We start from the raw sequence: 21,255 nt of genomic DNA on the forward strand, positions 1-21,255 counted from the left end.
AAGCCACCCTGAGCCTCCCCTCCCTCTCTGTAGTGACGGTGCATTAGTGCCTTCCTCATAGGCTGCTGTGAACTGCGGCAGGGATGGAGGTGACCCCCCCTCCTTCCCTCATCATTTCCGAGGGGAGCCCATTTCTGAGGCAGTGCAACTGTGATTCAACCCTCCCCTCCATCAGGGAGGTGGCATGTGATCCAAGTCCACCCAGTCAGCGTGCCCCATCCGCCCTCCCACAGTGACTGGGGCATGGATGCGCACATGACCTGAAGACGACCCATCCAGTCCCTGCAGGACCCTTATGAAAAGACCTCTCTTTCTGCAGGAGTGGCTAAGCTTGGCCTGCCGGAGGCCACCACCTCCCATCTGCAGCTGGGAGTGGGGTCAGATCCAACGGAACCAACTGGACTGGGAGTGAGGGAGGGGAAGTTTTCCCAAAAGGAAATCGAGATGCTGTTTCCGGAAGAAGAGGGAATGTGGGCTAGGCTGTCCAAAACAACAGATGGTCAACACAGACATTATCACCAGGAGGTTCCGGGAACTGAGCGGCCCTGCTGCCAAGTATCAGACCATCGGGTTCCTGGTGATCCCACATTACCCAGAACACTTACCAATCAATTCCCAGTCCAAAAGGAGGGTCCAGGTCAGAAAGTGATTCCAGGACCCCCAAATGAGGCACAGAGGTGTTGGATTCGCTCCTCAGCTTAAATGCGGGACTCAGATTATTTTAGTTTTATCTGCAACTCACTGCTCTCTTGCTGACATTATTCTGTCAGGATGCTTCTCTAGTGCCAGGCTCTGCTTTTGCCCAGCGGCCTCCCTGGGGCTTCGTTGTAAACAGAAGATTGGATGTAGATGAGCCAGGAGCAGCAGAACTTCAGCAGTGAGATAATGGATGCAGCTGTGCAGTGAAAGCGGGATGAAGTTTGAGTCTCTTTCTCTGCTGGTGCACCCCCATCACCTGCTCCCCTCCACCAGCACTTGTTGAAAATGATCCAATACTATCTAGGTGTCATCCATCAGCCCTACCACGTGCCAAACCAACTCAGCACCTGGTCCTGCCCATTCTCCCGCCTAAATCTTCTTCAGACTCCACTCTTTCTTGCCCATCCTTTCCCTGTATCACCTCTGACTGCAGCATCCCTCTCATGGATCTCCATACCTCCACCCTTGCCATCCAGAAGCTACTGTTATCTCTTCAAGAAGCAAATATGGCCCTAGTATCAACTCCCCTCACTCATTAACACCCTTCTATAGCTCCCTATTGCCCTCAGAATAAAGTCCAGGCTCCTTGGCATGGCTTGGAGAAACCTGCATGCCCTGGCCACTATCTAACACTCCTTTCTACCTTTCTGTCACTATCTCACAATGAACTTTAGGTTCCTCAGAGGCACTAAGTTCTCTCACCTCTCTGGGGCCTTTGCATATGCTGTTCCCTGTGCCTGCAACATTATTCTCCCTTTCTTCACCTACTTAAATCCTAGCCATCCTTCAGTTCTCAGCAGAGAACCCACTGTCTGTAGAAATGTTAGTTTCCCCTCCTGCAGGATCCCATAGCACCCTGCTCTTTGCCAATCATGAGTAAATTTTAATTCTTTATTTGCCATAAAAACATATATACACACACAGAATAAGCACTTTATGGGAAGGGACCTTGGCTAACTTGTTCACTGTTTCCTCAGCACAGTGCCTGGTACATAAAAGGCATCCAGTGAATGATTTGTTAAATGAAATGAATTTCCCAAATACATATCATCCCTAGTTGACACTTTTGTGTTGTATTGAGGCATAATGAACATAGAGAGAAATGCGCACATCATCAGTGTACAGATTGGGGTGATTACAGAACAAAGCTGCTGCAAACTTTAGTGCACAGGTTCTTCTGTGAATATGTGCTTTAATTTCACTTGGGTAAATGTCTAAAATTGAGATGGTTGGGATAAGTGCATATTCAGCTTTACAAAGAGACTACCAAACTGTTTCCAAAAGTAGCTTTACCATCTCACATTCTCACTACCAAAGTCTGAGAGTTGCAGTTGCTCTACCTCTTTGCCAACACTTGGTATTGTCTGTTTCTTTTATTTTATCCATTAGCATAAGTGTTTAGTGGTATTTCATTGTGATTTTATTTGCATTTCCCTAATGCATAATGAGTTGTAACATCTTTTCATGTGCTTATTTCCATTGGTATATCTTCTTTGATAAGGTACATTTTCAAATCTTTTGAGTTTCAGAGTCTTCATATATTGTGTATACAAGCGCTTTATCAGATAAGTAATTTACTAATATTTTCTCCCATTCTACGATTTGTCTTTTCCTTCTCTTAATAGTATCTTTCAAAGAACAGAGTTCCTAATTTTGGTGAATTCCAATTTATCAGTTTGTTCTGCAGTGTGAAAACTTTCTCTGGGCAACAAGCCAAGACAATCCTAGAACTCATATGGATTCCTTTCTCTCAGAGATAAATGTTTTCACTGTTATATATGATCTTATGATAGATGGGGTTTTTTCCCCTAATTTTTGAGTAATTTAAAGAAGGGTAAATCCAGCCTTGTTACTTCATCTTGGTTGGAGTAAAAGTCCCCACAAGTTTTGATACTTAATCTTCTCATTATCATTCAGTTGAAAATATTTTCTAATCTCCACTGTAATTTCTTCTTTGACATATCAGTTATGTAAAAGTAGGTTGCTTACTTTCCAAACATATGGGAATTTTCTAGTTATCTTTGGATTAATTTCTAGCTTAATTCTACTACAGTCAGAAAGTATATTCTGTGTCATTTCAATCCTTTGAAATTTGTTGAGATTTGCCTTATGGCCTAACATGTGGTCTATTTTGTTAACTGTTCCATGAGCTCTTGACAATAATGTACACTCTGTAGTTCTTGGGTGCAATGTTCTATATATGGCATTTAGGCCAACTTATTAATAATGTTGATTGACTATTCTAAATCCTTAGCTGTTTTTATCTGTTTTTTTTTCTATCAGTTACTGAAGCATATTAAAATCACTTAATATGATTGGGATTTATCTATTTCTCCTTTTAGTTTTGTTGATTTGGGGGCTATGTTATCAGATACAAATTTAGAATTGTCATATCTTCCTTATGGAGTGTGCTTTTTGTCCTTATGGAGTGTGCTTTTTGTCCTTATGGAATGTCCTTCTTTACCTCTAGTAATATTTTTACCTTAAACTATATTGTCAGATAACACAAATATCTGAATTTTCTGTGGTTCTATTTCTGTTGCCTGTATCTTCTCTTGGTTTTTGTTCTAATCTTGGTTTGTTTGTTTTTGTATTTCTGCTTAATTTTTTTTTTGTATGCTAGATATTGTAGGTGGAAAATGTAGAGGATTTTAACCTCTGCATCATATTTTCTTAGACTGGATTCTCCAGAAAGTAGAAGCTGAGACCTTGACCTGCATACAGATAGTTCATTTTGGGTGGTAATCCAAGAGCACAGGAGTGAGGCTCTGAGTAGAATATAATGGGGAAAGAGAAAAAGCCAATTCCTGGGTACATCCTTGAGTTGGTCATTACCTTGGGCTACTGGTGATTGATCCTTCCAAGACCTCCTTAAAAATGTACATGTATCTCAAACTTTTCTTCCTGTAGAATGGAAAGGAGAAGCACTTATTCCCCAACTCACATCTCCCGTTGATCAAGAGTTGCTCCGTGAGTAGATAACTCCCTGTTACTTCCAGGATCTATGTGCATGAATGAAAGGCAGGTTCCCACAGGCAGAGGCACCAGAAAACCCCTGGCCTGGGAAGTTAGAGATATGCAGAGGCTGAGGTAGTGTTGTTGAGTGACATCTGTACAAAGCTAGCTCTGGCAGCTGTGGCTGGAATGAAATACAGGGCAATAGGATGTGAGGAAGAACAAATAAATATTCCACTCTCTTTCCAAAGATTTACCTTTGCTTCTGGCAGACGACTTGGTTAGGAAGAGATCAACTTAATCAGGGATTCAGATGACTCATTGATGGGCTTCAGTCTTTCTGAGAGAGGATCTGTTTCTAGTTCATCTTTACTCCTAGGGAGCAGCTCTCCAGGGCTCCAGCTCAAATCCTAGGCTGTTTACCAGGGCCCTTCTTCCTTGGCAGGCTCTGAATGCCAATGTTTGTTGCCCTAGCTCTATAAACCTGCCAAGAATACTGCTCAGCCCATCAGCCTCAGCCTCTGCTTCCAAATCAGCAAATGCGTCAAAGGGAAAACTGTTTGAAATATCAGACTCAACCCTGGGAGCTACTCTTCTTTTCTGGGATCTTGGCCCCTCAAATCCTGGCTGCCTTAGCAGCTTTCTAAAGCCTTCAAAGGGATTTTTTTTTTTTTTTTTTTTGGTTTGGGTTTTCCATTCATCCTCAGCAGGAAGACTGGTCCAAGACAAGCTAGACAGCCATTGCCAGAAGCAGGACACCCTCAGTTGTCCATGAAAATGTTACGGAGGTGAACATGGCACCTCGATGTGTTAAAAACAGCCATAAAGAATAGAATCATCTCAAAAGTCAAGTTTGAGCTCTATATCCATTAAAGAATGGTTTCCTCCTTTGTCATCTCTGCTTTGCAGGATCCCCCCAGGGCTGGCACAATGCCTGGCATTTAGCACATACTCAATATGTGTTAACTGAATAAACAACCTGCAAACAGAGTTGCCTTCTGTGTCTGTAGAGGATGTCTGTGAGGGTTCGGAAGAGCATCCCCCATCTCAAAGTCTGTCTCTTTGGGGCTGCTGAGAAGCTGAGGTGGGGCTTCACAGACTTCATCAGTCATAAGACCCTCTTGCGAAGACTATGAAATCAGCTTATTTCTGGATCCCACTCTGCAGATTCTCAGCCCTACAGCCAGTGTCCATCGAGAAACTCTACCCAGTGTGACAATGGCCCCAGCACTACTATTTGCCCAGGGCCTGAAACTCCTGATTCAAGGAGGACTCAGGCTAAGGAGTCCCTTGTAGAGGATCTCCTGGCTAGAAAGAGCTGAGGCTGAAGGTACAGCATCTGCTGGGATGGTGTCCTCCAAAATATATGACCCCCAGCGACTTTGGATGGTGGGAGAACCACTTTAAAGAGCATTGAATCAGAGAGTAGGTGGCTCCTTTTCTATCCTCCTTTAAGATAAAGGCTCAGGATGGTGCCAGGATGTCTTTAACAGTCCTCTAACAGCTGTCATTTTCCCTTTCAACAAAAAAGGGGCAGGTCTCAGGTTAAGAGCCTTCTTAGGCAACAGTATCTAGATGGTATATAACATTATTTCCATTGTAGCTCTGTTTCCTGGTAAATCCTATTTTTAGAACATGATCTTGACTGTCTATTTATATAAGTTTCCTTTTAAGTAAACTCCTGTGACATTACATAAACAAAAAATATTAAGTTAGCAGTAGCCTGAATCATATGTAAATATGGCAAAACTGATGAAGGTTGTGCGCAAAGAAGTGAAATTTGAGGAACAGTGCACTTAAGGAGCTCTCCTTCATTGGGAATGGACAGGTAATAATGAGAATAAAAGATGTGACATAGGGAATCCAGAGCGCAAGAGACCCAAAGCAAAGGGCCTAGCCCTCTAGGGCTTACCACCTAACCAGGCAGGAGCCAGGAGAGTGGGGTCAGACGGTCAAGCTGCTTGAAGTGCCTCCCCTGGGATGTGTTCATGGGTTACAATAACCCATTTACCAGTGATCCTATTTCTAATATAAACACTCTCTGAGGAACCCAGCATCCTCACTAGCACCCCTGCCCCCTGAGACTGAACAGGGACACGGGTGGGCATCTGAATGCGGAGGTGGGGGAGGGGAGAACTTTCACGTGGGTGCCTGGGACTTGAGAGACATGGAAAGAGCGTTCTGGAGAAGGATTGAGGTCCCTTTTACATAAGCATTCACAAAACATTTTCAGTGGGCCCTTGAACCTTCACAAAGGTGGACCTAATACTCACCAACAATGGGGCAAATCCTCCCACTTCCAGAAGCTTCTGAGTTCCTGAAATGAAGGCCATTGATTGGATCGGTACAAATTCGCTGCAAAAAAATGTAACGTCCATTCCATTCCTGGGTATGTATCTGGAAAAAAATGAAAACACTAATTCAAAAATATACATGCACCCCGATGTTCATAGCAGCACTATTTACCGTAGCCGAGACATGGAAGCAACCTAAGTGCCCACCAACAGACAACTGGATAAAGAAGATGTAGTATACGTATACAATAGAATATTACTCAGCCATAAAAAAAAGAATGAAATTCTGCCATTTGCAGCAATGTGGATGGACCCAGAGAACAGTATGCTTAGTGAAATAAGTCAGACAAATACTATGTGTCACTTATATGTGGGAACTAAAAAATAATTCAAAGGAATGTATATGTAAAACAGAAAAAGACTCCAGACATAAAAAACAAATTTGTGGTTACCCAAGGGAAGGGGGAAGGACAAATTAGGGGTTTGGGATTAACAAACTACTATATAAAAAATAGGTAAGCAACAAGGACTTACTATATAGCACCGGGAATTATACACATCATATTGTAATAACCTATAATGGAGAATAATCTGCAAATACTGAGTTACTATGCTGTATACCTCAAACTAATATAATATTATAAATCAACTATACTTCAATTAAAAAAAAAAAAAAAGGTCTGCAGACACTGTAGCCGTGAGGGGGCAGAGAAAGCCGATGGTCCTGCCCATTCCATTGACCTAAGATGAACAACTTTTATTTCCCCCAAACCACCGTGACAGCAACAGAATCACCCACAGTACCCACACCCACATTTACTTTCGCATCATGCAGCTTTCACAAATGAGTGATTGGGAAAGATATTTATCATGGAAAACTTTTTGTGGACATAGCCACCAAACTGATGGAACATTTTTCTTCTGTAATTTCCGTCTTGTGCTTCCTGCAGAAACAAATAAGCATGAGTTAAGGAGCCTCTCCTGGAAGGCAGAAAATAAATATGCATGTTTCAGAACCAGGAAACATCCCTCTGTAAGGGATGTAAGGAAAAGAGAGGAGGAAGATGTGAAATGGCGTCCCAAGGGCCCCGTGTGGTTGGCAAAAGTGTTTTGTTTGGAGCAAGGAGTGTGGTTGGAGTTTTCTTTTAATGTTTAAAATATGTAAAAATTCAGAGATTTAAAATAAAAGGCCAGCTGTCTGGCTTCTCTGGAAAAATCAGCTCTGACTGCACTGGTAGGAAAGATGGCAACTACCAGGCAGTGAGATAACAGAGGTACATGATCTCCACTCTGCCTCTGCCACTCTCAGCCCCCTTCACTCATTAGGTGTTCCCTCTGTTGTGATCAACCGCCCTGGGTTCGCCCCAGATGGTTCTGGTCTGAAAATGGAAAGTCCCATGTCCTAGGAACCCAGCTAGTTCTGAACAAACCAAGACGGTCGTCCATCTTGCATATCTGCCTGGTCCCAAGAAACATAGCAGATAATACTCACATAATTCGTGTTACATGCTAAGCATAGTTCTAAGCATCTTAACCAGATTAACTCACTCAATCCTCAACCCTATGAGGAAGGTACTAAAACCATCACCATTTTACAGATGAGAAACTGAGGCATATTCAGCTGAGGTCATACCCAGCCCGGAGGACTCTGCTATGAGCTGGGACTTTGGTCTCATTCCTGGTATTGGGTCTCTAATCCGGGTGAGCCAAGGCCCCTCATTTTAGGCTGATGTGAGAGGAGGGCACATGACCTGCTTCTTACCCACTTATCCCCGTGGCTCTTTGTGGCAGAGGTATTCCTTGCCTACCCAACAGCTAGTCCCTGCCCTGTTTGCTCATATCGCAGAACCTCAATTTTGTGAAGGCTGAACATGTTAGGGGAAAGTAATGCCCTTCCCTAGCCTGAGAGGATGAACCTAGATGGTCCCCAGTATGGTAATCTCACTCCCTATTCTTGGTTTGATTGGCTTATGGCAAGGTATGCAGCCCAGTTCTAAAGAATGAGGCTCAAAGAGAGATATGGTGAGGGTTTTTTTCCTTGGAAGGTTTTTGTTCCCTGATGAAGTAGTTACATGGAGAAGGGCTCCTCCTACTTACTGCTTTAACGAGATTGTGTGAAGATGAAGTACTTGGAGCTGTGGCAGCTATTTTGTGACCAAGGGACAAGCCTAAGGATGGAAAGTCAACAGATTCAGGGTGGTGGAACAGAATAGTCCAGCCATCAAACCACTCATGGAGTGACCCACCTCCAGATTACTTTACGTATTGACACTGTTTCTTGCAACTGTTCCTTGCAACTGAACATATCCTAACTAATATACTATGGAACCCTCAAGAATACCTCTGCTTTTCCCATGAAGTCTAGAGCAGCTTGCTTCCTATTTTCCTTCTTTCTATGCCCCACCATGACCTTGTGGGGACTTCCAAGGTTTAGGGGCACATCCTAAGCATGAGGTACCCCAGTCTCACTATGCCAGCCACATTAAAGAAGAGAGAGAGAGAGAGAGATTGGTTGATAAGCCAAAAGGTCACCATGTAGAAGAGAACCAATTCAAGAGAAGGGACATGTTTCCCCCCAATTCACTCAATAAGTAACGTGCTGAGTTTCTACCAAAGGCCAAGAACTGTCCCATTTGTGGTCCCTTTCTGTCCCTTCAAAGCACCTCCCCCAATCACAGTGTCCTCAGTTCCTGGCTTTGACATTCATTGGTTCTGTGACTTTAACAAGATGCTTCACCTTTCTGTGCCTCAGTTTCCCCATCTTTAAAATGGGGATAATCATAATAATTCCAACCTCCTAAGGTCACTGGGATGATTTAATAAAATAATGATTGTCATGTTTTCAACAAAGCACCTGGCACATAGAAATGTTCTAGAAATGTCTGCGATTATCTCTGTCATGGGGTGGGAAATGGAATGAGAAGAACTTGGTGTTTCCATTTTGTAAGTAAGGAAACTAAAACTTTGAGATTTTCTCAAGGCACCCAAATAACAAGTAAATAACTAAATTTTAATTTAAACCCAGATCTGTCCAAATCCATAACCTGATCTAGAGAGTAGAATGTTATTTTGAAGTATATAATAAAGACAAGGAAAAACTGAGAATTTTTATCCATATTTGGGATCCTAATGATAAAGAAAAGCAAACCTGCCTTCTGTATGGAAGGCTAAATGTTTTTTTTTTTACCAAGACCTTTGATTAAAGACAGTTATCTTTGGTGGTAGAATAGCTGATCCCAGCGTATCAAGAAAGTTATCCCCAAATGACAAACGGAATTAAATATCCACTCAGCTACTGCCAGATGGTCTCTGAAGCCATAGAACCACAGGACTTGATTACAACGACGAGAATAGGGTCCTGGGCCTGGGCTGGAGGAGAACAAAATCCACTTTCAAATGCTTCTCCAATAACTTCAATTAACTGTGGGCTAAACCAGACAGTTAGCTGTATAAGCATAGATCTCTCTGTGGCTTCAATTAAATTTCCTCAAGCATAAATTCTGCTTGGAGACTTTCGGAAGGAAAACACAGTACTCAGGAAATGCAATTGGATCTGATCTGTGTGTGCTGTGTAATTAGAGTTCAGGTGGGCCCTACCTTCCTGGAAGCATGGTTTTTTTTTTTTTTTTTTTTGTGTGTGTGTGTGTGTGTGTGTGTGTGTGTGTTACGCGGGCCTCTCACTGTTGTGGCCTCTCCCGTTGCGGGGCACAGGCTCCGGACGCGCAGGCTCAGCGGCCATGGCTCACGGGCCCAGCCGCTCCGCGGCACGTGGGATCTTCCCGGACCGGGGCACGAACCCGTATCCCCTGCATCGGCAGGCGGATTCTCAACCACTGCGCCACCAGGGAAGCCCATGGAAGCATGTTTAAAAGCTCTTTTGTTTGACGGTAACTATTTATAAGCATTACTAGCAACATTCTCATAATACCCACATTCCTACGCACTTGTCTGCTTCCCATCCATCCTATAAGGGTCAGCAAACTACAGCCTCCCACGCCCAACGCAGGCGATGCTTGTTTTCGTAAACATAGCTGTGGAACACAGCCCCGCTTGTTGGTTTACACGTTACCTATGACTGCTTTCCTGCGACAACAGCAGAGTTGAGACCTTACGTGGCCAGCAAAGCCGAAAATGCTTGGCCTTATACAGATACCATTTGCTGAGCCTCACAGAGACCGTGGGAGCAAGACACACTGAAGGAGATTGCTGGCCGTGCTCGGGAGTTTGGACTTCACCCAGAAGGCGACAGGGAGCCACTGAGAGGTTTGGAGGAGGTGGCAGAACGGCCACTGCAGCAGATGCGATGGGTGCCCCACCCCCTTCCCCGGCCACTCATGCTACCTGGACCAGGCTGCTTAGCGCAAACACCTGCGAGTCTCCTCGAGCGCTGTTTCTGGCGTGGCCAGCAAGCAGGACCAGCCCCAAGGGCCCAGGAGCAATGCCCCTGCCCCACTGGGCTGCAGCCCTCAGCCAGCGGCAGACAGAGATGGTGGATAGATGCCTCGGCTCCCTGTCCCACACGACTCCCAACTGGACTGAGCTCCGGGCACCCTGACAACATACCCTCTCATGTCCTCTTTCCCTTCCCCGCGGCCTTGCGCTCAAACCCTTGTCACAAGGTCTGCTTCCGGGGGAAACCAAACAAGACAGCTGGATCCCCATTTAAGAAAGATCACTGGGGCGGCACCTTGGGAAGTGGACGGGATGGAGCCCGGGAATCTGGTCACCGTAGAGACGACCGGCACGATCTTGGGCCCAGCACCCAGGCTGCCCGGGCCTCCTCCCGACTCATCGCACCACCTCCCCGGCATGAAATCAAGCACCGAGGCCAGACCAGGCCAGTCTCTCTTCTGAGTAGTTCAGGAATCTGTCCGCTCCTGCCCACCTGCACAGCAGCGCCGGGGACCCTGTCACCGTTCTCTCTCACCCCGACGATGACACCACCTCCTCCCAGGTCTCCTCGCCTCTGCCCTTGTTTACTACACAGCGGCCAGACAGGTCCTGCTGCTCCCCTGCTCAGACCCTCCCGCGGCTCCCACTTTGCTCAGAATAAAGTGCCACAACCTTCCCCCGACCTGCAGGGACGACGTGACCTGTGCCCCCCTCACTGCTCGACTCCAGCCCCGCTCACTCACTCCTTGCTGTTCCCCAAGCACACCGGGCGGGCTGGCCCCTCGGGGCCTGTGCACCGTTTCCTCTCCCCGGATCCCTCTTCCTCCACAGCCGCATCACTTGCCCCACGCCTCCTTCATTTCTGCTCGAAGATCACTTTCTCACACAGACCGTCCCCGAGAGCCCTGTTTTAACGGCACGGCCCCCTCCTAACACTCTCCACCCTCCTTCTCTGCTCAGCTTGTCCCCATCGCACTGGCCAGCATCCGACATCGCTACGGCTCTGACCCGCTGCCTTTGCTGAGGGTTTATCCTCCCCGGCACCAGAATATGAGCTTCAGGAGGGCAAGAAATCGAGTCTGTTTTGTTCACCGCTGTATCCACAGAGCCCGGCAGAGTCACTGCGTACAGAGGATCCCCGATAAACATTTTTTTTTTTTTTTTGCGGTATGCGGGCCTCTCACTGTTGTGGCCCCTCCCGTTGCAGAGCACAGGCTCCGGACGCGCAGGCTCAGCGGCCACGGCTCACGGGCCCAGCCGCTCCGCGGCACGTGGGATCCTCCCGGACCGGGGCACGAACCCGCGTCCCCTGCATCGGCAGGCGGACTCTCAACCGCTGCGCCACCAGGGAAGCCCCCCCGATAAACATTTATGTGAAAGAAAGAAAGGGGGGTGGCAGGGAGGGCTATTCCTTAAGCAGCTGCATCCACTTCCCCCCACCATCTCCCAGACAGGCAGGAAGCAGAAAGGAGTCAGAGAGCAAGCAGCCCCTGCCTGCCCTGGATCTCGGCTCTTAACAGTGTTTCAAGGTGTGACAAAGTGGAGCGAACACCGGTTAGACTTGTGTTCAAATTCCAGCTTCTCCACTGACCTGCTGAGTGACCCCAGGCAAGTTGCTAAACCTCTCTGGGGCTGAAGAGGTGGGCAGGCCAGCTTTTCAGGGCCCTGGGGGTCTGAAAAAAAAACCCAAGTAACACAGAGGCCAAGTTTAATGTGTCCTTGTTTGAAAGACAACGAGGAGAAAGCTCATCAGGAAAGACTGGGTCTACTCACCCAAAGAACATCTTTAAAAAAACAACAACAACGGTGTCCCCTTACCTCTGAAGTCTTCTTCCAGAGCAGCCAGATCTGCGAACAGAAGTCTGTGGTTTCAGCTTAGCTTCCGGGTTTGAACAAGTTTAGTCCCACCTGCATCAATTTACTAGCAAATGAGGGTCGTTTTTATCATGCTTGGGGTCGAGCAAATTATCATTTTCTTTGGGCAAGTCCGCCAAAATGACCAACAGGAAGTTGTACAAATTCAGGCGAGAGAGACCCATTTTGTTCGAATGACAGTAAACCACATTTGAACCAGAGCAAATTTAATTCTCTGCTCCAGCTCAATATTTGCAGTGAAGATTTTGAGAAACCAAATTGGATTTTCGGGAATGGGGATGCTTTTTAACGCACGCCACTGCAGCTGGGCAGATTCAACTTGTTCCATCAAAGGTGCAATTCCCTGAAGAGCTCTCAGTTTATGTGAACTTAAGCAAGGAAATAGACCTTCAACCCTAAACAGAGGGGGAGGATTTTAGCCAAGGTCTTGAAGCACTTTATTCCCAGGGACTCACGGCATTGGGAGAAACAATGGCCCGGCTCTCGGGAATACAGACTTTTTCAGCTGGAAGAGATTTTGGACATCACCCAGAGCACCTAGGGTTCTCTAAAACGCGAGCCAGGAGCATTTTTTTTTTTTTAACATCTTTATTGGAGTATAATTGGTTTACAATGGTGTGTTAGTTTCTGCTTTACAACAAAGTGAATCAGTTATACATATACATATGTTCCCATATGTCTTCCCTCTTGCGTCTCCCACCCTCCCACCCTCCCTATCCCACCCCTCTAGGTGGTCACAAAGCACCTAGCTGATCTCCCTGTGCCATGAGGCTGCTTCCCACTAGCTATCCACCCTACGTTTGGTAGTGTGTATATGTCCCTGCCACTCTCTCACTTTGTCACAGCTTACCCTTCCCCCTCCCCATATCCTCAAGCCCATGCTCTAGTAGGTCTGTGTTTTATTCCCGTCCTACCCCTAGGCTCTTCATGACATTTTTTTTTCTTAGAGTCCATACAGATGTGTTAGCATACGGTATTTGTTTTTCTCCTTTTGATTTACTTCACTCTGTATGACAGCCTCCAGGTCCATCCACCTCACTACAAATAACTCAATTTCGTTTCTTTTTATGGCTGCATTTTTAAGAGAGCCCAGCAATCAGTTACACTGAATCCACCTGTTAAGAAAGGAAGAAAGGTATTCCTTTCAATCAATCCTTTTCGGTGTATCTAAGAGAGTCTTAGTTCTTTTTTTTTTTTTTTTTTTTTTTTGCGGTATGCGGGCCTCTCACTGTTGTGGCCTCTCCCATTGCGGAGCACAGGCTGCGGACGCGCAGGCTCAGCGGCCATGGCTCACGGGCCCAGCCGCTCCGCGGCATGTGGGATCTTCCCGGACCAGGGCACGAACCCGTGTCTCCTGCATCGGCAGGCGGACTCTCAACCACTGCGCCACCAGGGAAGCCCGAGTCTTAGTTCTTTAAGATTCCTCTTGAACCCATAGACCATAGGCTCCACGGCAATAGTTTCCCACTGGAATTTGAAAACAAAACATTTGTATCCCATTCTTTGTAGACCAAGAAGTCAGCAAACACTCTCTGTAAGGAGCCAGGGAGTAATCACTTAGACTTTGATGTCTCCCTTGCAACTAAACTCTGCTGTTCCAGAGCGAAGGCAGCCATAGATGGTAAATAAATGAATGAGCAGGGTGGGTCTCAATAAATCTTCATTGTAGACACGGAAATTTGAAATAGTCTGCTTCTTTTGATTTTTTTTCCTCCAACCATTTCAAAATTTAAAAATGAAAAGTATTCTTAGCTTGGGGACAGTACAAAATCAGGCAACAGGCCAGACTGGCTATAGCTTGCCAACTTCTGCTATAGAATCTGCTAATGGTCAGAAGCATTTACTGCGGGATCACCTGCGTGGTCCCAGAGGCAGGCCCCTCCCTGCCTTGGAACCCCAGCAACTCAATGTCTGTGACTCTAGAGAGTTGCTTTGCTTCTCCAGGTCTGTTTTCCCCTCTTTAAAATGGGAATAATAATAGTACCTCCATCAGTAGGTTTATGTAAGAACTGAGTTAATCCATGTAAGGTGCTTATAATGTTTTATGGCATGCTGTGTCAGACATTAGCTCTGCTGTATATATTTTTATAGTTTCCTTCTATGTAGGGTAAGGGATACTTATCTTCCAGATTTGGTAATGATACAGCTTCCCTCTTCCATAAATTGATTTAAAGTCAAGTTAAAGGAAAATATCATTTGAATGCATATAGTCTTATGCAAACATGGCAAAAATCATCAGTGGGGCACCTGAATGACTAAAGTTTGGCAAACACTCAGCTGGTTTCTTATCTTCATTATACAAAGTTGAGAAAGTGATCGTAATATCAGATAGAGTCTTCAAATTAAAAGAGAATGGGAGTGCATTTCACTCTCTGTGAATTTTAACTATTACAGTCACATTTGTCTTACTACCCCTGCTACACTGTGAGTTCTTTGAGGGTAGGGACACATTATCCCTGAACCCCTAATCCTCACAGGTGGGCCCCAGCCCATAGACAGTGACCACCAGTATTTGTGCTTTTTCTAAATCGAGGTAAGTTAGATTATTCCATATGAACCTTTAAATTCCTTCCAGCCTTCCAAAAAGACAGGAGTCCAACTGGATGGCTGGATCTCATTATTTATTTATTCATCCATTTAGCAAACATATAGAAGCCCCAACCAAGAACAAGCCCTGTACAGAGAACCCCAAAATAAGTAATACGTGACCACTGCTCTTGAGTGGTCCCAGTCTACAATGATTGGTAGTGAACTTTTTGGACCATATATGCCTAAGTTAAAAAATTGCTAACAGGGCTTCCCTGTTGGCGCAGTGGTTGAGAGTCCGCCTGCCGAGGCAGGGGACACGGGTTCGTGCCCCGGTCTGGGAAGATCCCACATGCCGCGGAGCAACTAAGCCCGTGAGCCATGGCCGCTGAGCCTGCACGTCTGGAGCCTGTGCTCCGCAACGGGAGAGGCCACAACAGTGAGAAGCCCGCGTACCTCAAAAAAAAAAAAAAAAAAAAAAAAAAAATTGCTAACAGCCACATTTAATATATATTAATAATTAGTACATGTTTATTATTATATTAAATATAATATGATTATAAATTATATACTATATCGTAAGACGTTAAATAATCATACACTTATGAAATATTGTTATAACTGGTAAATTATTAAGTATGTTTATTATTGTTTTATATAATTAAACAGTTAATAATATGTTTAATTATCTATAAATTGAATATGGATGTCACTTTTCAATTACATTTTTCACATTATAACGCATGCAAAAAACTATGACATCAAGGTTCTAAGGTTTTCTCCTCACACCTTCCATAAACCCCGTTTTGGAGGGAGCCTGGGTCCAGTGGAGGACAAGGTCACGTGTGCAAACGGTTATGATACAGGGATGAGTCCCCAGGGAAGGTGTGACTGTGTTTGCTGGTGGGGAAAGGTGGCCCAGGGGGGATTGGGGATGTTCTTGAGAGAGAGGTGAGGCCGCAGCTGAGCCCAAAGCGGACGGACGAGGAGGCAGAAAGTCCGAAAGAACCAAGGAACGGTCCTTCCGAAGCAGGATGCCTGTGGGCTCTGGCTCTCTGACTCCTGGGGGGAGAGGAGGGAGGAGGGGCAGGAGCAGAGAGCCAGGAAGTGTGAGATGCCCGCTCTCGGATATTCATCCTGGCACGTCTTTTCTAGCACAGCCTGGACAACTCCCTCCCATCCGAAAGTGACTCGGAGGGTTTTTCCTTGTTTCCCACCCCGTGGGCAAGGAAGCCTGCACATCACCGCAAAGCCTCCCGTTACGTCTTTCTGGCAAGGAGCCTGGCTTCATGACTGAGCACTGCTCTTTGGTGCCGTGGAGATAAAGCCTGACCGTAGGGATGAGGACTTGAGATTTGCGGGGCCTCTATAGCAGCAGGTCTGTGGAACGTTGGAGTCTTAAAGGGGCCCTGCCGCCTACAGAAGCTGGGTAAACAGAAAGCTCTGGTTAAGTTTCTGTGCAAGGAGGGAACACAGGCATGGATGAATGAATGAATAGTTGCTCAGGTCCTAGTTCCACTGTTTTCAGAACAAAAATATAATCATAGGAGCAGGAGCTGGATTTTACTATTTCTAGATCTTACAATAACTGCACAGCAGAGATTATGTTACCGACATGAACACTGAGGCTCAGAGAAGAGATGCCTCCCCAGCATCTCACCCTGCCGGTAAGGGGTAGAGCTGGATGCAGCCGCAGGCAGCCTGACTCCAGGCCATCTTCTCATCTCATCCACTCTGCTGGTGGCTTCCATCTGGGGACCAGAAAGGGCTCCAATGGCCTGGTCAACCCAATCATCTGGTCCTCAGATGTCATCTGCCACACCCCTGCCACCTGTTCACCCAGAACCTGCTCGAATACCTCCAGGGATGGGGTTCCCACTTTCACCTTTGGAGAGCTGGTTTTTAGAAAACAAATCTGCTCTTTTAGATACAGGATGAATTATGTGTGTGTGTATGTTGAGAGAAGATAGAAGGGAGGAAGGGGAGAGATTATGATATTTTTCTATAGTGATGGTGTATTTATATCTAATTAGGATTTATTGAGTACTTACTATGTGCCAGGCACCTTACAGATATCACCCCACTTCATACAGCACCACTATGAAGTAGGGATCGTCAGATGCCCTTCTTCAGATGATAACACCAAGGTTCAGAGAGCTGACATCCCCTGCCCGAGCCCCACAGATAAACCATGTCTGAGCAGGAGTCACCCCAGGCCCAAGATGACCCTGACTCTTGGCCACCATGTGTCCCTCCACCCTCACAGGCCTTACAGCCTGTGAGGCCTTTGCCTCTAAAGACTTTCCATTTGCATTATTCAAGTAATTGCTTTCCCTTAAAATAATTTTTTTAAGCACGGGATTCACCCATAATCCCACCACACACAGATAGCGATTATTAATATTTTTCATATATACACTATATATATACATTCATATATATATATACACATATGTGCATCGATACATTCACAACTATACATTTTTCATATATATAAGCTGTATGTAGACAGATGGTTCCGGTTTTTTACAAAACTGAGATGATACTATGCATGTTATTTTGTAACCTGTATTTTCTACCCAACGGTATATCTGGAACATCTTTCCATAGCAACACATAAAGCTCTACATCAATCTGACTGCCTGGAATTTTGTCACACGGATATACCATAACGTTTCGAACTACTCACCTCTTGTTCGACATTAATGTTCTCCAAACATCTTTGCACATACATCTGCGTGCAAATTTCTATTTCTTAGGTTACTGCCTATGAGGAAAGTGGCTGGGGGTCACAGGTGATGCCCCTGAAAGCCCCCTGGCACTCCTACTAGCAGTGTGGGAGAGGGCTGGCTTCCCCGCCCCCAGCTCACATGGGATGTTATCTTTTTTTAATCTTGGCCAAGCTTTCTGGCCAGGGAAAAATAATAAAATTACATCTTGTTTTAATGTGCTTATCCTTTACTACCAGTGAGATTGAATTTCTTCCAACATCAGACAGTTCTAATCTGTCTTAGGCATCCTTGCGTTACTACGGTAACCCTAAGGGCACAAAATACCCCAAGTGGGGTTCTGACCAGCATAGATTTTAGAGGCATCTACCCAGTGGGTCTCTGCATGTGGAGTTAACTGGTCCCACCAGGGCGCTGCCCAGCTGCCAGGGCCTGAACAGATCCCAGGCTCCAGAGGTGGAACAAGACGGTCTGGTCGAGAGCTCGGGCAGTCCAGCCACCCTGGGGTGGCATTTGACACCCGTCTGGTTTCAGTCAACTCTGCCAGGGCTAAACCGAGTGCCTGGCGCCTCACCCCTTCCCTCCGATGGCCCAGAGCAGCCAAGAAGCTCCCTCCCTCCCTGGGTTAGCTGCCTGGTGCTAACTTCTACCTGGAAGCCTGGGGGCAGGGGCGGGGGATGGGGTGGGGCGAGTAATGCCTGTGTGCAAACACACATAGGACTTTGCTTCCCTTCCGGCTGGTTATTGCAAAGCCAGGAGTTAGATCAGATTCACCTTATCTATCAGTTCGCTCACATGCTTAACCTGTTGCCATTTGACAAACTCACAAAATTCTTCTCATTCGAGTGCTCAGTGTTGAGGGTGTGACAGACCAACCCCCTCCAATGCCACACGAGGGAGCATGAGGTGTGGAGATATCAGCTCTTTCCACCTGCGCAGCGTCCCTCCTCCTCCTCCTCCTCACGAAAGGGCACCTCTATCCTCCCTGCCCAGATCCCTCCGCGCCTACTTCCTGTGCCCCACCTCCAGCCTAGGGAATAGGCTGAGCTCCAAACTGGGTGCACTTCCCACCCTGTCAGGTGCCAGATAAGTTACTTACCTTCTCAGAGCCTCAGTTTTCTCATCACTAAAACGGGGCAATAGTAATACCTCCCTCCCAGTGTTGTTATGAAGATTAAATGAGATCAGGTTGGTGAATGTAGTTTTATAAACTACGATATGTAGAGCCAATTTCCTTTTTTTTTTTTTTAAACAAGGACTGATTGAACAGCTGGTTGCATTCTAGTATAATCGCTCCTTGAATATAAGCTAGGAGTGGGAAAGCTCACAGAGAATTTAAATTATAGTTATTTGGTTTCACCGCCTGCCTCCCAGGCCTCAGAATTGGGCCCTGACACAAGGTTCATGATCACTAATATTTATTGACTCGAATCAAGATGAGGTAGTTGAACCCAGACCAGTAGGTTTGAACTGTTGAGCTTCCACTGCTCCAGGACTTGGTGGCTGCATGTTGTCTTTTATTCGTCCATTCAGCAAGCATCGGTGAGCCCCAAATGTCAAGTCCTGCGCTGAGGAAATCCCCAGAAGAGCAAGAAAGGTCCTTATTGTCAAGATGCTCATTACACCAAAGAGGAAACACACTCGTAACCTGGTACTACTGCTGTATGAACAGACAACGGCCAGACCGTAGATAACACTAGAACCCCGACCCACAAGTTTTGCAGCAATCAGCCCAGAATGGTCAGGACTTGGTCAATGACTGCCAGCTTGCTGAGTCAGCCCTTGGGTTCCTGTTTCACAGTCTCCACATGACACATGTTTCAACAGAGGTGCCACCCAGCTGTACGTGGAGGGAAAAAACTTGGAGACAAAACTAGAAGGAGCAGTCTTACCACTGCCAGCTATACGGTCTGCCCTGGGAGAAAAAGAGAGAGAGAAGAAGGAAAACGAAGGGGGAGAGGGAGAAACCTAAGCTGTAAATGAAAAACAAAACATTCCACACACAGGTTTTGAACAAGCCACACCTGCCCTAACAGTGAAATTAACTCCCTCCAGCCAAACTTTGGAGAATGTGATTCACCTGGAAGCTTGTTAAACACTTGACCCCTGAGCCCCACCGGCAGTGTCTTCGTCTGCTCGGGCTGCCCTAACAAAAGACCACAGACTGGGGAGCTTAAAAACTAGACCTTTATTGCCCACAGTCCTGGGGGCTGGAAGTCTAGGTCAGGAGCTGGCATGGTTAGGTTCTGGTGAGAGCTCTCTTCCTGCCTTGCAGACGGCCTCCTTCTCACTGTGTCCTCACATGGCAGACAGAGACCAAACAAATTCTTTCTGGTGTCTCTCTCTCTCTCTCTCTCTTTTTTTTAATGTTAGCAAAGGTTTTAATATATAACACTCAATACTGGCAAAGGAACAGAGAAAAATGTATTTTTAGACACCACCCTTTAGAAAATAGTCTGGCTTCTCATAATGGCACTAATCGCATCATGAAGGACCCTCAGGACCTCATCTAATGCCTGATCAACTCCCAAAGTCCCTGTCTCCAAATACCATCACCTTAGGGCTTCAGCATATGAATTTTGGGGGAACACAGTTAAGTTCATCCTTCCCCTGGTCCCCCAAAATTCATGTCCTTCTCACATGCAAAATACATTCATTCCATCCCAACAGACCCAGGAGTCTTAACCCATTCCAGTATCAACTCTAAATTCTAAAGTCCAGAGTCTCATCTAAATATCATCTAAATCAGATATGGGTGTGACTCAGGGTACAATTCATTCTGAGGCACAATTCTTCTCCAGATGTGAACCTGTGAAAATAGACAGGTTATGTGCTTCCAAAATACAGTGGTGGGACAGGCATAAGATAGGCATTCTCATTCCAAAAATGAGAGGAAAGAAAGAAGGAGTAACAGGTCCCAAAAAAGTCTAAAACTTAGCAAGGCAAATTCCACGAGATCTTAGGGCTCAAGAATAATCCTGAACCTGTGGGTCTGGGCTGGGGCCTGGGAATCTGCAGTTTTCATTTAAGTTCTCAAGGTCCTTGCACGTCAGAGTGTGGTCTATGAACAGCTGCTTGGCTATAGTCAGAACTTGTTGCAGATGTGGACTCTCAGGCCCCACTTACAACCTGTTGAATAAGCATCTGTATTTAGGGCTTCCCTGGTGGCGCAGTGGTTAAGAATCTGCCTGTCGATACAGGGGACACGGGTTCAAGCCCTGGTCCAGGAAGATCCCACATGCTGCGAAGCAACTAAGCCCGTGCGCCACAACTACTGAGTCTGTGCTCTAGAGCCCGCGAGCAACAACTCCTGAGCCCATGTGCCACAACTACTGAAGCCCATGCACCTAGAGACTGTGCTTCACAACAGTAGAAGCCACCTTAATGAGATGCCTGCACACCACAATAAAGAGTAGCCCCCGCTCGCCACAACTAAAAAGAAAGCCCACACGCAGCAACGAAGACCCAACACAGCCAAATATAAATAAATATATATATTTTTAAGTCTGTATTAAAACAAGACCTACAGTGTTTCATATGTGCATTAAAGTTTGAGAAGCTCTGCTCACGGTGATTCACATTGAAAGAATCCAAATACCACTTGGAGCATAATAAATAACAGATAACAATGAACTAGGCAGGGTTCAAAGTGCTTAATGCATAGTAATTCATTTATGGGTCAAAATAATCCTGTGAGGTAGGGACTATTCTTATCCTCATTTTACAGATGAGAAAAGTGAGGCACAGAATTGTGAAGTAACTTGCCAAAGTCTCAAAGCCGACAC

At 45.9% G+C, this 21,255-nt stretch overlaps 1 long non-coding RNA gene across 1 annotated transcript; it reads right to left on the bottom strand.

Annotated features, from left to right (window-relative positions):
• Positions 1-709: 709 nt before the first annotated feature.
• On the bottom strand, positions 710-6,024 carry LOC136792460 (uncharacterized). The gene is made up of 3 exons (XR_010836273.1): positions 5,928-6,024; positions 3,535-3,603; positions 710-895 (listed from the first exon to the last, which is right to left on the bottom strand). It is a non-coding gene; the product is annotated as an uncharacterized lncRNA (long non-coding RNA).
• Positions 6,025-21,255: the final 15,231 nt, after the last annotated feature.

The sequence above is a fragment of the Kogia breviceps genome, chromosome 14 (genome assembly GCF_026419965.1).
Source record: "Kogia breviceps isolate mKogBre1 chromosome 14, mKogBre1 haplotype 1, whole genome shotgun sequence".
NCBI lineage: Eukaryota > Metazoa > Chordata > Mammalia > Artiodactyla > Physeteridae > Kogia > Kogia breviceps.